The sequence below is a fragment of the Molossus molossus genome, unplaced genomic scaffold (assembly GCF_014108415.1).
Source record: "Molossus molossus isolate mMolMol1 unplaced genomic scaffold, mMolMol1.p scaffold_m16_p_3, whole genome shotgun sequence".
Lineage (NCBI taxonomy): Eukaryota > Metazoa > Chordata > Mammalia > Chiroptera > Molossidae > Molossus > Molossus molossus.
Window position 1 is genome coordinate 10,547,414 of NW_023425366.1, and position 15,855 is coordinate 10,563,268.

At 44.8% G+C, this 15,855-nt stretch overlaps 1 protein-coding gene across 1 annotated transcript in view; it reads left to right on the plus strand.

Moving 5' to 3' along the window:
• Window positions 1–431: 431 nt before the first annotated feature.
• DAB2 (DAB adaptor protein 2) overlaps window positions 432–15,855 on the plus strand; it is a 51,903-nt gene continuing 36,479 nt past the window's right edge. The window contains exon 1 of the mRNA XM_036280751.1: window positions 432–475. The gene's annotated coding sequence lies outside the window, so the exon portion shown is untranslated. The remainder of the gene's footprint in view (window positions 476–15,855) is intronic.

Genomic DNA, 15,855 nt, shown 5'->3' on the forward strand with positions numbered 1-15,855 from the left:
CCCGGCGGCTCAGGATGGCTCCGCGCCGCACCCCGCGAGCGGCCACCCAGCGGGAATCGGTGGGCCGAAGGTCGGGGTCCCACCCCTTCCCTGCGGAGTCTCCCGACTGTCCTCAGCTGCACCCTCCCGGCCCGCGCCCGCGCCCCGCGGGCTCCGCGATCGCCCCCCGCTGGCGGGGCTCGGAGCGGGCGGCCGTCCTGGCGCGGCTGCAGCCCGAGTTAATAAACAGTTAAGTTTGGAAGACTCAGCAGACACGTTGAGGGGGAGTTACCGAGCCCAGGCAGCAAAAACATCCCGGCGCATTCCTGGGGAGTCCTCCGCTGCCAGCATCTGATTACAACCATATCTGCCGGGAGTGGCGCTCGGGCTCCCGGCCGGCGGCTATTTAAGCGCGGCCGCGGGGCTGGCGGCCGCCTGGGGCTCGGGGCGCGGGCGCGGCGGGGCAGGCTCGCTTCGCAGAGGCGCTGGCCAGCCGGTGAGTATCCCCCACCTCCTCCCTCGGCCCCATGTTTTGCGACCTCCTCCCCCCTTCCCCCCCTCCCCCCGGGGTGCAGATGTGGGGCCGCGGGGGATCTGAGAGCCCGGCCGCGGACGCGGGGCAGGCGGCGGCGGCCTGACATCCCAGGAATGCGTCCTCGGAATGCGTTTACCTTTGGGGTCGGGCTCCAGGTCCGGCTGGTGACATTTCACAAGCGTCCGCCTGTGGTGTGTGTGTCTGTGTGCCTGTCTGAAGGTTCTGCGGGCACCCTGCTAGGACTCCCTCCGGGGTGGCTGCTGACCACCTCATCAACTCCTCCGGGGTGTTTCTTTTCGCCTCGTGACGAAGGCTGGGGACTCGGGATGTGCCCAGGAGAAGCTTTTTCCTGCTGGTTGACAACAGTATGGCATGAAAATGTGAACTTTGTCTTACGCCCGCATGAAGAAAGCATCTGCCCAGGAAACTGAACAAACTTGTTTTAAATCCACGCAGCCCAGAGCGGCTGCAGGGTGTTTGCCTGCCGTAAGCCGGCTGAGAAGGCGAAGCAGGAGTTCCTGAAGCTGGGGGGAGAATGAATGGGTTAAAGCCCCTGAGCTGCGTCCGCATAGCGGTTTTCATAGCATAGAGCCGACTCTGTTATTTGTTTCTGCGATTCTTTCTTCTTGACTTAATTCTTCGCCTGGAATGCAGGTCCCCAGTCGGTTTCAGCAGGGAGCTGTTGGCGTCCAAAGGGAAATTTAACTGGATTAAAAGCACTTAAAGAATCTGGTTGTTATCTCCACCCCCGGCACCCCCAGCCCCCCTGCACCTTTTCCTCTTTCTTTTTAGTTTGTGTTTGGAAGGAAGAGAGGCACTCTGTAAAATGAGCAGAGCAGAAATAAGCTTCCAGACACATGGAAAGACTTAAAAATTATGGAGGGGCGACTTCATGAATAGTAAATGTTGTTATTGCACTATAAAGTGACTTAATGAAAAAATTTCTGGCCCTAATCAGGCAAAGCAGGGGAGTCGGGGAGAAACGAGGAGACAGAAGTAACTCCAACAGGAGTGGCTAAGGAAAGCAGGCAGTTACAAAACTGCCTTCAAGACATCTGATAAGGCTCTTGGAATGGCTTTGATGGGAAGTATAATTGACCTCCCTTACTGCCTGGAGGTTGGCTCCCCACCCAGGAGCATCTACTGGCTGATGGGGAGGGAGGAACTAGCTGGGATGGGAGAACGTTACAGCCACCACATGGCTTGTCTCCATGCTCTATGACAGGTCCATGCGGGTTTCTTACACCAGCAGCCAGACCTTGATTAGCCGCTCTTGTCTGGGTCTGGTGCCCGCCCGTCCCAGGTGCCCTCTCTCCCTCACTGAAGGGCAGGTAAGCCTCAATAACACGGTAAGAGCGTTTCTTGTCTTGAGAAGTCAGGAGTACTAGGGATCGAGCTGTCCTTAATCTCCGGGGAAGGGCCTTTTGGGTGCAGGGCTGGGCATGTGGCAGGAAACCATGCCACACAACACAACGCCGAGTATGTGGACAGTCTAGAGAAAGCACGAAGGAGACCTAGTGGTGTGTCTCAATGTCTGTTTCGGGGACAGATTTCTTCTTCTAAATTCTGAATCAGTTTTCTCCTAAAGCAGACTGGATTCTTTTTCCTGTTGTCATTGAATAACTTAAGTTTTCCCTTTTTTCCCTCTGCCATCTCTGTCCCTTCTTATCTGGTGCCTGCCCTAGAAACCAGTTCTTCTCACACTAGGCCCTCCTATGTTTTAATGTGTGACCAGAACAAGTGGATGGTAGAGAGTGTCTTCCAGCTTTGAACTGCGACACATAGTTGCCGTTCTCATGATCTTCGACACAGTTGATCTTCACCTGAGGACTGCGCGGGTTAGAAGCCTTGCCTAATGTCTTAAAGACAACCCAGTCTGCATTTCCACTCCAGACTTTTTATAGTTTTAGATTCAACTAAAAGTCTAAATTCTTATGCATTCAGCTTATTTGTTGCCTTGCTCAAAAGGTTGAGTGGATTTCAGTCATTTCATTTGGATGGAAGGGAATCGCTTTTAAGACACTAGTTGGCATGAAAGTGGAACAGGGGTCTCTGGAAGCTGCTGGCCAGATGGTTGGGGGTGATAGCTATTGGCCTGCTTGGTCGTGCCTCAATTCCCTGAAGATTAAGAGAGCAGGGTAGCAAATGCTTTGCTGAGTGGCTCCTCGCTGGCAGGAGGCTTGTGGAGATGTCGGTTCTTGGTGGCCAGGCAAGAAGGGTACAGCTGCTTCATTTCTAATTCTACCTGCATGTGTCTGTAAGCTGAAGCCTGCTACCGCCAGTGCTTCTTACCCGGATAGTTTGGAAGACTTCATGTGCTTCTCTTCTTCGGTCTCTCCCAAATTGAGGATTTAATTGATGCTTTTCTTAAGACAAAGCTAAGATGCTGAACTACTTGAGAAGGCTGCTGCAGACTGGGCTCTCCAGGTTGTTGAGTTGCCCTCATGGTCCTCAGAACATGCCTCCCCAGGTAACAAGGCCTGAAAGCAGACTGGTTGGGGGGGGTTTGGTAACTGACCTAACACATCGGGTTTCTGCCCTCCAACAAGAACCAGCATGAGGACTAAATGAAACGCCTGAGTGCCATTTAAAATCCCCCCCGGTGCTGCTGCGTGGTTCTCATGTTGAAGTGTGCCACTGAATTGGTCAGAGGTCGGCCCAAATCACATTTCGATGAAATGGTTGTAGCATCAGGGAAATGTGTTTAAGGGAAACCTAACTCATGGGAACATTTCCCGGCTTGATTGATCGCGTGAGTCAGAAGGGAGGCGGGTCATCAAGTCTCCTCTCCTTCAAAACCGTATTAACTTCTGATCATTTGTTTCAAATGATGCTGAGTGGACACGAAGGGCTGGCCCACGCCGGTTTCTGCCTCCCTCCTCGAATGACTGGGGAGTGGGTGAGAGCGTGGGTTCTGGAGTCCCACGGCCTCCCGTGACCTCCATTCATATCCCTTCTACAGCACTGCTGCTTACCTGACCTCGGGCAGATTTCGTAACCTCTCTGTACTTAAGCTGTCTTATCTGGAGAAAATAATTGTACCTACCCCTAGGTTTGTTGGGAAGGACTTAATCTAACATGCTTAAAATACTGGATTCTGTCTGACTTAGAAATTTCTGTTTCGTCTTGCTTTTGCCCCTTGAACAACTGAATTATGTTACCTTTGTGAGAGCCGAAGACAGAATGGAGACTTTCTTTGTCAAAATTGGACATTGCTCGTCTACCTGAAAGATGTTAGTCATTCAGGCACTTAATATTAACAAAGCCAGTGTGGTGGCTGTGTTCACTCAAGGGCAGGCAGGAAGTTACTCTCTGTTCTCTGCCTGGCGACCTGCAGTGGGTTTGGTCAAGCTGACCTCCTCTGGTCTCCTTGAAGTCCCCCCACCCCCGAGACTCCCTGCAGAGAGGGGCAGCCCTTCCCCCTGAAGTCAGCATTATAGCAGAAGGAAGTGGGAAGGGAGGGCCCATCCGTGCTACACGGAGCGACTAGGCTAGAATAAAATGTCCTCCCCTCCAGGCAGCCCCATGCTGCCGGTGCCCACGTGGCCGGGCAGGTTGCCACGGTTATTCCCCTTCTCGAATCCGCCTCCTACCTTAGGAGGAAGCCTGGCACTCCAGAGTAAGAAAATCTGAACAACTTGCTTCCTGTTCTAAAAATGGAAGTTGTTTTGTTTTTGTTTTTTGTTTTAATTAAGGGAGGTAGAATCTTCTCTCTACCCACCTCAACCTTTTCCTCTTCTTCTGAAGTTATTTGACCCCTGCTACTTAGTTGACTGACTCGTAATTAATTCTTACATCATCAGGATAGCGAAACATCAAGACTTACGACATTCCAGGAACATGAAAGCTATTGCCTCAATATAGAAGCAGCCTGGCAATTTTTCTCTGCTACCATAATGTATAGCTTAGGGTACGTAACCTTGAACTGCCTAAAACTGGAAAGAATTCCGAACAACGGGGCCAGACTGAGAGTGTGTCCCGCTGTAGGGAAGTTACCAGGAGGTAGAGTGCATGAGGGTTGTCACTTAGAGTTTTTGTGGTAACCATAGAGTAAATGGAGCAGGTAGCGTAGAAAGTAACAGTCCTGAGAAATCTAGGTTTGAAATGTTGTGCAACCTGGAAGGAGTTTGGGTGAAGGGCAGGTGGTCCAAGGTTTCCTCTGGGTACAAAGCTGCCCTATTTCAAGGTGATGCAAAGTACTACAATGCAGAAGACTTAGATGTTTACGTGATGAATGAACTGACGTAAATTCACATGTAAGAATCAAATTAATTGAGTCTTCAACATTGGATACTTGGTTTGTGATGTGTGTATTTCACAGCCTGAGAGAACTCATCTAAGACAGTGATTCTGAGTGTGGTCCCCAGACCAGCAACGTCAGCATCACTTGGGAACTTATTAAAAATGCAAATTCTTGGTTCCCACCCCAAACCACTGAACCACACTCTAGCACTAGGGTCCATCCAACTGTATTTCAACAACCTCAACACATGATCTAAGAGTAACTTTCATAATTCAGTTGTTTTATAATTCAGTTGTTCCGTGGAAAGCAAAACAAAGTATCCGATTTCCTACAGTCATGGACATAAAGCAAAGCATTTGACTATAGCCCAGTTTAACTGAATCTTGGGAGCAGGGAGATGAAAAAGCACAGAACTTAACATGTTTCCTACTATCTCAACTACTGCTTTCTGGGCCCTAGAAAAACCTATGTACTCCTTAATTTTCTACTATCACCTCACTTCCAAATCCTTTTCCCTCCTCTGGGGTTTTAAAAGATCATAATTAATTTCCATTTATTAGGAGACTGTCCGAATTACTTCTTTAAGAAAAGATTCCAGTAAACCAGATCATTACCCTAGAACCAGATGGTTTTCTCTAACCTATAAAACTTTTTATTTTGTTTTTCATGCCATGCCCAGAGAGCAGATGAAGGCCCCTCCAAATTGGTAAATGAATCTACTGCACTTGGTTTTTATAGGATTTATGAAGTAATGTTCCATTCTCCCATTTGACTTTCACTTTAAATAACTTAAGGTAGAGAAGATATTTCTATTTTTTAACTTGAATTAGATCAGTAGATATCAGCTTGCCCAAGGTAATATCATTAAGTGGTAGAGCCAGAATCCGAGCATGAATTTTTGATGATTAGAATCTTGGTGTTTGTCTGAGTACTTACTAAGTCCCTAGTAGGTGAAGATATACTAGCTTAGCAATGGAGGAACTTCCAGTGAGTAGAAATTGAGAAGAAAGTCTACACCCTGCAAAGCAACGCATGTAGAACATGAGCCTGGCGTTCTTGGACATGCCACTCGACGTCTCTGACCCTTGGTTGCCTCACCCACATTGCAGAACAGTTCTAAGGAAGACTGATGTTAATTAGAGACTGAGGCTTAGCTGCACTCACACCTGAGACTGAAAAATGCAAGGACGTGATGTAGAAGCAGAGAACCGGAAGTCTGGCTTTGAGGAGGCCTCCTAAGTTAGGGGCTCCAAGCTACAAAGGACTCTGAACCACAAATGACTGTGTTCACAACCAGCTTTGCCTTGTAAGACAAGAGATATAACATCTGAGTTTCATTTTATTCATCAGTGAAACGAGTTGCCTCAAAATTCAAATGAAAGGGGAAGCCATTAAAAAATACTTCTTCAGCCCTGGCTGGTTTGGCTCAGCAGTCAGAGCACTGGCCCGTGGACCAGAGAGTCTCGGGTTCGGTTCCCGCTAAGGGCACGTACCTCGGTTGCAGTTTGTCCCCAGCCCCGGTTGGGGTCGTGTGGGTGGCGACCACTCGATGTATCTCTCTCACGTCGATGGTTCTCTCTCTCTCTTCTCCCCTTCTCCCTCCCGCTCTATCTGAAAAAGAATTAAAAAAAAAAAAAAAAAAGTCTGAATAAAAATACTTCTTCAAGGCTGCTATTTCAGAAAGGTCCCTGCCCTGAACTTCAGTCTCTATGGAGTAGCTAAACCGACGTTAACAAGTGGTCTCGTTCTCGTCGTTTGTGAGCTTTAGACCAGCGACAATCTAGAGGTGAGCACATTCAAGCTGAAAATTAGAAGCCCGTCTTTCCTACATATCTTGAAACTGTGAAATGTCAGGATGAAGCAGGGAAGTGGGGCGAGGCTTTGTGAATCAGCACAAGCACACGAGGGCTAGGTACCGCTTGAGTCTCATGTGGGCAGGACAGTTGAGTCCCCTGAGGGCTAGAGTCAATCCATACCCCAAGAACTGGAAAATGAAGAATCACTTCACTTAATGTGCTCATATGGGATGCGGCTGCCCTCATTGTTCTAAACATCTCACCCCAATGACCGCATCTATTTTTCATATTTTAAGGGTCCTGTTAGGGGGCCAAGACCTGTTCTAATTTTCTGTAATATGTAATACAAATGCTAAAGTGCTTTTTGGTCCCACTGACTGCAGCAGAAGTAAGCCAAGAGTGTTTGAGCCTGTCTCAGAGGGCCGGCACGCTCGTGTGAAGAATGCTGACGCGGTCTGGCTTGGGAGCACAATGTTAACTGAGACAGGAAACGTATAATTGACCTCCAGATGAGAGGCTCAGAAGTCAGAATGGTACACATGGTAGGTCCTCAAATATCTGTCCTTCACAAGAAAGTCTCAGTTGTTCATTAGTTATATCAGTATTGGGGGAGGAAGGTGATTTTTTGTTTTGGATTTTTTTTTTAACCTTTGCCTCTAAAGTTAACATCTTAAATGCAACCCCATACCAAAGTAGAAAACAAATATGTAACTGATAGAACAGGCTCGTCCATCTTTACCTGGTTGATGATGAGATTTGATATTGATTTCTGTCCAAGAGTCAATATAGCTGAGGCTTTTCAATTCAAGAAACATACAAGTACTTGAACTGAAATGGTAATCTTATTCCGTGTTCGAGCTGTCTTCTGAAGGATATCTTGACGCACAGAGGCTTGCTTCCCTGCTGGATAATTTGTTCTTGGGGATTTCTGATTTATCCAGCTGGCCTAAGGTTCTCAACGACTAAAGGTTGGTTGTAATTGAAAGTTGGATGGAAATATTTACCTAACACCTGCTGGTGAACACATAGATGTCAACAATTGCTGCCTATGAGAAATTTCGAGAAAATGGCAACAACTCAACTAGTTGTATCATAATTAAGTGACACAGACTAGGGTCCAGAGGAAAAAATGGACACTGGTGTGGTAATGGACTTGACCTTTACAGGAATAGTGGAAGTCAGATAGGAAGACGCACATAAGCAAATGTGTGTCTGAGAAATTGGAAGTCTGGCTTTGAGGAGGCAACATAGGTCAGAGGTTAACAGCTTGGCCTGTGAGCCCTGGCTGGTGGGGTTCAGTTGGTTGGGCACCATCCTGTGCACCGAAAGGCTGCCAGTTTGATTTCTGGTCAGGACACATGCCCGGGTTGCAGGCTCAATCCTTGGTAGGGAGCATGCAGGGGGCAGCTTACTGATGTTTCTCTCCCTCTCCCTTCCTTTCTCTCTAAAAATCAATTTAAAAGTTATAAAAATGCCTCGGCTCTGAACTACATATGACTGACATATGACTGTGTTCACAGCTAGCTTGGCCAAGAGAAAGTACAGGTGGCAGAGAGGTAAGAGGTGGTATCACTTGGAAAGGAGAGGTGTATAGCACTGAGCCTCAGGTGTGTGTGTGTGTAAATTAGATCTTTATTTGCAAAGCATTAGGTCTCTTTGTTAAATCAGAAGACAAAATGCTGACTTAGATCATTCACCTGGCTGTATTGGCAGGATGAGTGTGAATGGAGATTTCTTAGCAGTTGAAGAAAAACTTGTATCTCATGAAAAATCAGCAATCAAAGTAGAGAAAAGTTTCGCATACCTGAATTATTAAGAAATTGGAAACTATGTATTATCCTTAATGTTTTAAGTACTGCTCTTTACCAGACTGTGTGGGGCTTGGAAAAGTAGGACAAATGATTCCCTGACCTCAAACCTCCACTGAATAGGGGAAAAACTTGTACATGAATCAGAGGGCAACAATAGGTCACAGCAACTATAGAAAAATGAATGGTAGGGCTGGTGAGAGGTCAGAGGAGACTTCCCTAAGACAGCACACCTTGAGTGGACTCTGAATGACAGGTAGGAATTCAAGTAGGTGAAGGCAGTAAGTGTTACAGGTATTACAGGAAAGGAAGACAATATGGTGTGAGTGTATGTGTGTGTGTGTGTGTGTGTGTGTGTGTGTGTGTCCAGAATAAGTGGAAGAAATTAGCTTCCCCAGGAAACAGGTGCGTGTGCACGCGTGTGTACTATTATACTGTGCATTCTAATTATGGAGGGCTTTGAATCTCAGGTTGACAGTGACTCATGGAAATGAACACTGATGCCTGGTTAATACAGACTTATGAAGGCCGTGGTGTCTAACGACATCACCGCAATAACTCAGCCATCAATGTAGGTCAGGTACGACTAGAATCTCTTACAACGTGATTCTCATTGAAATTTTAAGAAGATGAAGGAAGAATTTATCACACAAAAATTTTCTTTTCCTCAGCTGTTCTAAATATATTCAAAGCTACTTACACCATGTGTCTGAAAAATATCAAAATAACCCTGCAATATGAGTTGGTTCATTGTGAGGGTCAGGATAGTATAGATTGTTTGGAAACAGGAGCGTGGGCTGGCGATGAGGCAGAATTGGGGAGGAATGCTAGAACTAAGGAAAAAATTGAAGAGGAGGAAGGAAAGGTATGAAAATAAAGGGTAATAATGGGAAGGGGAGGGTCAAAGGTTTGCCAGTTTCAGGAAACATGAACAATCTGTAATAAAATCTTAGCTCTCTGCTAAGCTACAGACAATCCTGGTGCGGACCTTTTAGGTACATCCACGTGCAAAATAACTTCTGTTTTCAGATAGTGTGTGGAGATACAAATGTTCAGTTTTCTATACAAACACCCTTTAATAGAAACAGTGGATGCAACCACGTCCTGTTTTAGGATTGGAGCATTTACTACTTCCTGCAGCCCACACTGAGTGAAGGCTTACTGTTGGGGGTGATACTAAGCTCCGTTTTCTCTTGAAGGCTCCCATTACCCAAGCGCTACCTTGCCAAAGCTCTTGCGACCAGCTAGAGCTCCTTAAATAACCAAGACCACGACAGGGTGCTGGGAAGGGTGGTCAGCACACTCTCATAATACTGCTTCATTGAAATTCAGTAGTCTGGCCTGATCTCAAAGTTATGCTGTTGTACTTAGAACATCTGGCCGTTCACAATGCCAAAGAACACGTTTGGTTCTAGAACATAAAGGTTTGTGTCATCTCTGAATTGCTCGCCTTCTGAAGTGTGAATACTGAGTGCCAGATGAGCATAGCGCTTCTCTCTGATGTTTGCGAAAACAGTGTTGATGCAAAGTTTCAGATTTGAAGGTAACCCTGCAGGACACGTCACTGGTCTTCCACAACCTAGTGTATCGTAAGGTTCTTTCTTCCCACTGTCTCCGTCACACGTTCTTCCAGATTACACTTTGGTTCACAGAGACTCCCAACCTTGAAATGTACATATCCCCCATCTAACGACTGTTTCAAGTAAATGTCATAATTTTAAAACTGTCTGTTGAGGAGGGTGATGAAGCCCTTCAGAGAAAATTTGCATCTTTCCATGGTTGGTATTATTAAGAAAGTAATTTATATGCAATGTCCTTGAAGTATGTAGCACTAATGTTGCTCTTATGAGACATTATTAATGGCTGTGAAACTTTCTACCCTGATCAGAAACATTTTCTCTAAAGCACTTAGTTGAAAGTATTGCTCATTCCAGCCCAGCCAGTGTGGCTCAGTGGTTGAGCGTTGACCCTGCACCAAGAAGACACCAGTTCGATTACCGGTCAGGGCACATGCCCAGGTTGTGGGCCAAATCCCCAGTGAGGGGCATGCAGGAGGCGGCCAGTCAATGTTCTCTCTCATCAATGTTTCTATCTCTCTCTCCCTCTCCTTTCCTCTCTCTGTAACAATCAATTTTAAAAAAAAAAAATGTTTAAGTATTGTTTGTTCTCTCTCCCCGCCTATGCTATAAGCCCCTGAGATCAAAGACCGTGTCTATTTTGACACTGTATATCCAGCATAATAAAGTCCTCGGCACAAAGTAGGTGTTCAGTAAACAATAGCCAGGTGGCCAGGTGAATGAGTGACTCAAGCTACCCATTTAAACGTTAATTGTAAAGTTTTCTTATAGAGGAAGCACAATGGGGGAACTTCAGCTTGCCTTATCATCTATTGTATTAGTAAAACAGTTCTGAGTCCTATTTTTAAACTTTAAGGTTATTTATAATGAGTACTATCCATATGTTCCTCTAGTTTATATGTGCTCAGGGCCTGAGAAAAGCAGACAAGCTGTTGCTGAAATTCTCCAGATGGTGCGGTCTTTGCAAGCCCTTGGTTTAACGTCTCCCGGTGGAGTGCTCCTCAGAGCTCATGCATCTGTCTGTCCCAATGGTACAATCACTTGGCTAATAATAATAATGGCGAATAGTTTTCCACCTGATATTGCATCCAAGGACAACTCCTTATTCTCCTTCTGTTTCTCCTATTTAAAGATATTCACTAAACTGTCTACTAAAGAACTAATAAAAATTGAGAAAATAGATGAAACCTTTGGCTCAACACTGGATAATTAGTGTTATCATTTTTGACTTAACACAATTTCTGCCCAAGTCAAAGAGACCTGTTCTTTTAATTTTGCATGTGTGGCTGCATCACAGGTAAAGATGTGATGTCCATTAGGCCTTTAAAACGCTTAAATCAGGTTGACAGCTCATTGCTGTCTGCACGACGCCCAAGGTTCCAGCACCAGGCGGGGGACCAGCAGCACGGTGCCCCGATCAACTTTCACGATTCCAGCACAAAGAGTTTTTCCAGCCCTGGCCGGGTGGCTCAGTCAGTTGGAGCATTGTGCCAGGCACCAAACGGTTGTGGGTTCGATTTCGGGTCAGGGCACATACCTAGGTTGCCCATTTGATCGGAGTTTTTCTCTCTCTCTCCCTTCTCTCTAAAATTAATAAAAATATATCCTTGGGTGAAGATTAAAAAAGAAAAAAAAAAAGAGGTTTTCCAAATCCCAGTTAGCATTTCATTCAAAACTTACAGTTCATTTTCTAATATAGCAACAGCTTTTCTCAACAACTGTGGGTAGTAAGCATCGACTCCTGATGTCTAAGACGGGGCGTCACCAGCTCACTGTGGCCAGCGATCTCTTTGCTTTCAGACATGTTCACTTGGTAGGTTCTCTTAGCCTTCGCCTGTAATTTAATGGAACTGAACCTAGAGTGTCTTTCTGTTTCTCTCTACCCCAGTGAGACGACAGATTTACCTGCATTTTCAGTGTTGCTGGCAGATTAGCATATCTCTAAGGAATTTCACTGTGAAAACACAGAAGGGCCCGTGTCACTGCACTATCACTGTTGTAAATGTGTAAGGAGCAGACATGTGTCTCGCACCCTGCCACGCCCTTCTTCGTCAGCGCTTCTTGGTTCTGCTCTTTCTCGTCTCTCAGTAGTTATGTGGGGAAACATTATAAAATGGGAAAATGCTATACATTCGGGTCCAAGCAAGGAGTTAAATTTTAACTCACTGATTATTTAAGTCGATAGCTGCCTTTTACCAAAAAAAAAAAAAAATGTTCCTTTAGGTGCTCATATTTCAAAATATCATTTTACTTATATAAGTTTTTGTAAAACTGATCTAATGGAAATTCTGTTTTGAGGATGAAATGGATCTTGGAATGAAGGTTAGGAGACGCAGTGGCCTTTAACTATTTTTAGAGCCACCTCCAGGACACTGTTTATTTGAGGTTGAGGTTTGAAGGTTGCTGAGCATCATAACTTAGCAAGTTGGGATAACCTTGACTCTGACATTTGAGATTTTTAGACCTTAACCTTTCAATTAAAAGGCTCTGTTTCCAAAAGATTCGCCAAGTACTTAAATGAAAGAAAACAACAGTGTTGAATCACCTAAAATGGCAGATGGATGCAACCACCCTACTACAAATCTATCTGACTCTTTGATGCCATGCCCCTGTTCTGGGACCTGTCACCACCCTCACAGTCTTACCAGTACCACCTAGACAAAATATAATCCCATCTGACCCACACTTCAACCTTTTCCCCGGGTATATATAACCCAGCCAAGCTGACATAAATATCCTTTTGTCAATTACTCTTTCCCAAATGTATTTTCTGGGCGATGCGCATGTCACCCATCTGAGGAACTAGCTCAGCTCTCCGTGCACGTGCTGTTCTGACACAGACGCGTTCAGAGCCTATGGGGAGACCCTGTGGCTTTCAGGGGGCTGGTGAACTGTCCTTGAGCTTCCACCCCTGTCACGTAGGGCTGATGACACCTTCCCCATACGACCAAGTGAGAAAGTCTTGACAACACACCCGGTCTATAATAAACCTTCAATACAGTTAACTTCTAAAAATAGAGTGTTCCTTCTGTGTTTCTAAGAAATCTGTTTAAGCTGTTCCCAACCCTGTCCTGCCAATCCACTCTGCTCTCTTTTAAGCATTTACCACCTTCTGAAAGACTATAACCCATGTATGTGTTTCTCCTGCTAGCTGGTGTGTGAGCCCTACAAGGAAATAGATCTTTATTTTGCTCACTGACGTATCCCGAACTCTGTACAGATGCCTGGCACATAGTAGGGACGTACATTTATTGCATGAACTAACTTGTTGGCAGGCTGATCACTGATATTCAGGGGCAAACTTTGTTTCCAGTCTCTAAAATGGTTTGAGCAGACCAATTACCAAACCCCTATGCTCTGAACAAAGAAAAGGCTATCAATATTTGAAGGTGTTTCGGATTTTCTAATAGCATGGCTTCAGAGCAAAGTGTAGGGTAGCCAGTGGCTTACCGTCTGCGTGGTCATTCTGCTAGGCAGTGCCCCGTCAAGGACCTACTCTTACAGTGAGAAGGGATGGTACTTGTCCCTCAAGGGGACGTGTTGGATGGAGGTGCATGTGTAGAATGTATTTCAGGTGGGGAATCTCAACATGGGAGAGGGTGACTCTGAGAAAGAAACTTTATTCACATCCCACTTCTGATCATTAGCTTTACAAGCAGAACTTTGATGAGATTAGAGGGACCAAGAAAACTTGTTGCTGGTGTTTGTCCCACCTGTTTCCTTTGTGGAACTAATTATGCTTCTGCAGTTTGTGGAAAGGTGCACTAAAACATTACAACCATAAACATATTCCCAATTTCCAGCGTTGCTACATTGAAGGCTTCTGTGATGTGTAAGAGGCCTCGATTATTACTTTTTTGAGGCTCTGTCTTAACCTCCTTGTCTGAGGATTGAGTCTTTTTAATAAAGTTGGGATTAGGAACTGAACAGTGGCTCTCAGAGAAGCCTTGTCCTTGCACAGGGCTATAGAGTTCAGCCGAGGAAACAAATGATCGAATTGCATTCTCTGGTGTTAAAAATGCCCACATAAGAAAACTAGAAAATAGCAGGTGCCACAGTGGAGTGAATCTGTCTAAAGCTTCAAGGACCAACTCAAGTTACTTTTACTTAATGACCATGGTGGAGATCACAGAGAGAGGCTACAAGTGGAGCCCCTATCTAACCACCTATACCCATTCCCTGTTTTCCTTAAGTATTTGTGTCCAGTTACTTAGAGGAACAGAATTCTGCCGCAGGTCATTAATGGTCCAAAGAACAGATGAGATCGCTCTGAGAGCTGTTGCCTTACTTCAATAGTACGTATTTCTGTGAACCTAGGAAACGTCCTTGACCGTGAGGCACTGATGTTGACATTCTCCTGTAGTCTACCCAGCAGCCTGTCTGCCATTCATTGTGAATTTGATTATCTCATAATGGGCCAGGAGGTCTCAGCTGAAGTCCAACAAAGTGGCAGACAGTGCACAACCCTTTCTGCTCAGTCATGCCACACTAAACCAACAGGCCGAGTGGACACCCCCATGATTTGTCATCTCCGAAAGGTGATGAAAGTCTCTAGGGGTGGTATGCTTTCAACAGGCCTGGGACAAGAAAGAACCCCATCCCCCGCTTATTCTGGGAAGTCTCCCCATGCATGGTGAAGTAGATTTTTAACCAACCTTTTGCCCTAAAGCCAAGCCTTGATCATTAAGTGATAGTTGTGACTTGGAATGCTGGGCAGGTTTATAAATAATAACTTATGCAAAGGACAAATACTCAACACAGTTTCTAGCCAAAGCTCTGAGAAATAAAAATTATACATACATATTAAATATATATAATTACATATATATAGAGAGAGAGACATAGATATAGATATATCATAGGTTTTCAGTACAACTATTAGACCATACAATAACCTCACCATTAACTTGAATCAAATTCATTGACCATGGAGGGGGCAGAGGGTCCCCCAGCACTGGGTTCACTCTAGAACTCTGCACCTGGAGCTGATTTTGAGTAACACATTTTAAAAGACACAGAGGTAGATCCAATAAACATCTTGATAGTCTAGAAAACCAGAAAAACTAGATAGTCCTGGTATGCAAATTGATCATTTCAAATAAATTAAGCCCTTTGGGAAACAGCAATTTCTGTGGCATTGTGAACTGATGATTTGTTTAGTTAATGCATTTGCTGCCTTTTAAAATGTCCAAGCTGATTTGTTTATCAGGCTAGCAGTATAACATTGAAAAGAAACAACATATTGTGTTGGATATTACTTCATATTAATATAAAGTTGAGACCCTAATTACTTTTTTATCTTGTACAATAATATCTAGATTAAAAGTGAAAAAAATTATGTTGGGTTTGAGGGGGAAAAATAACATTTTTCTAGGCTCCTCATAGTCGTTGGTTAATGCCAATTCAAGAGCTCATCTTTTTTTTTACAAAAGGGGGGTGAGGCGAGGACATGAAGTATTCAAGATTTGAACCTTTGAAAATGTTGTCTAATGACCTAACAAGAACAGTTTTCTTAGATATCCTATTTTTATGCCGTGGGTACAAATTTGCTTTTTTTTTTCCCCTCCCCCAGCCCTGGAAAGATTTTAAAGTTAGAAGAGATGTCTTCAGAAAGCAATCCAGTCGAATATATATGTTAGAAAATCTTTGAAGTCCTTCTTTACATCCCAGAATAAACTTGTTGACATCTACACAGAGTAAGGTGATATCTACAACCAAGAAAGATGACCACTGAGCTGTACCTTCATTTCCTAAGAATTCTTTCCTTAGTTCTCTGAACCACCACCATCCACTTTAATTTTGTTCAAAGAAGTCCCTTAAATGACCTGCCAAAGAGGGTATAGAAACTGACTTCCTGAAAGTTTCTGTAGATTAGTAACAATGTTTTAATATTTGGGATCACATAAGAGTGACATTT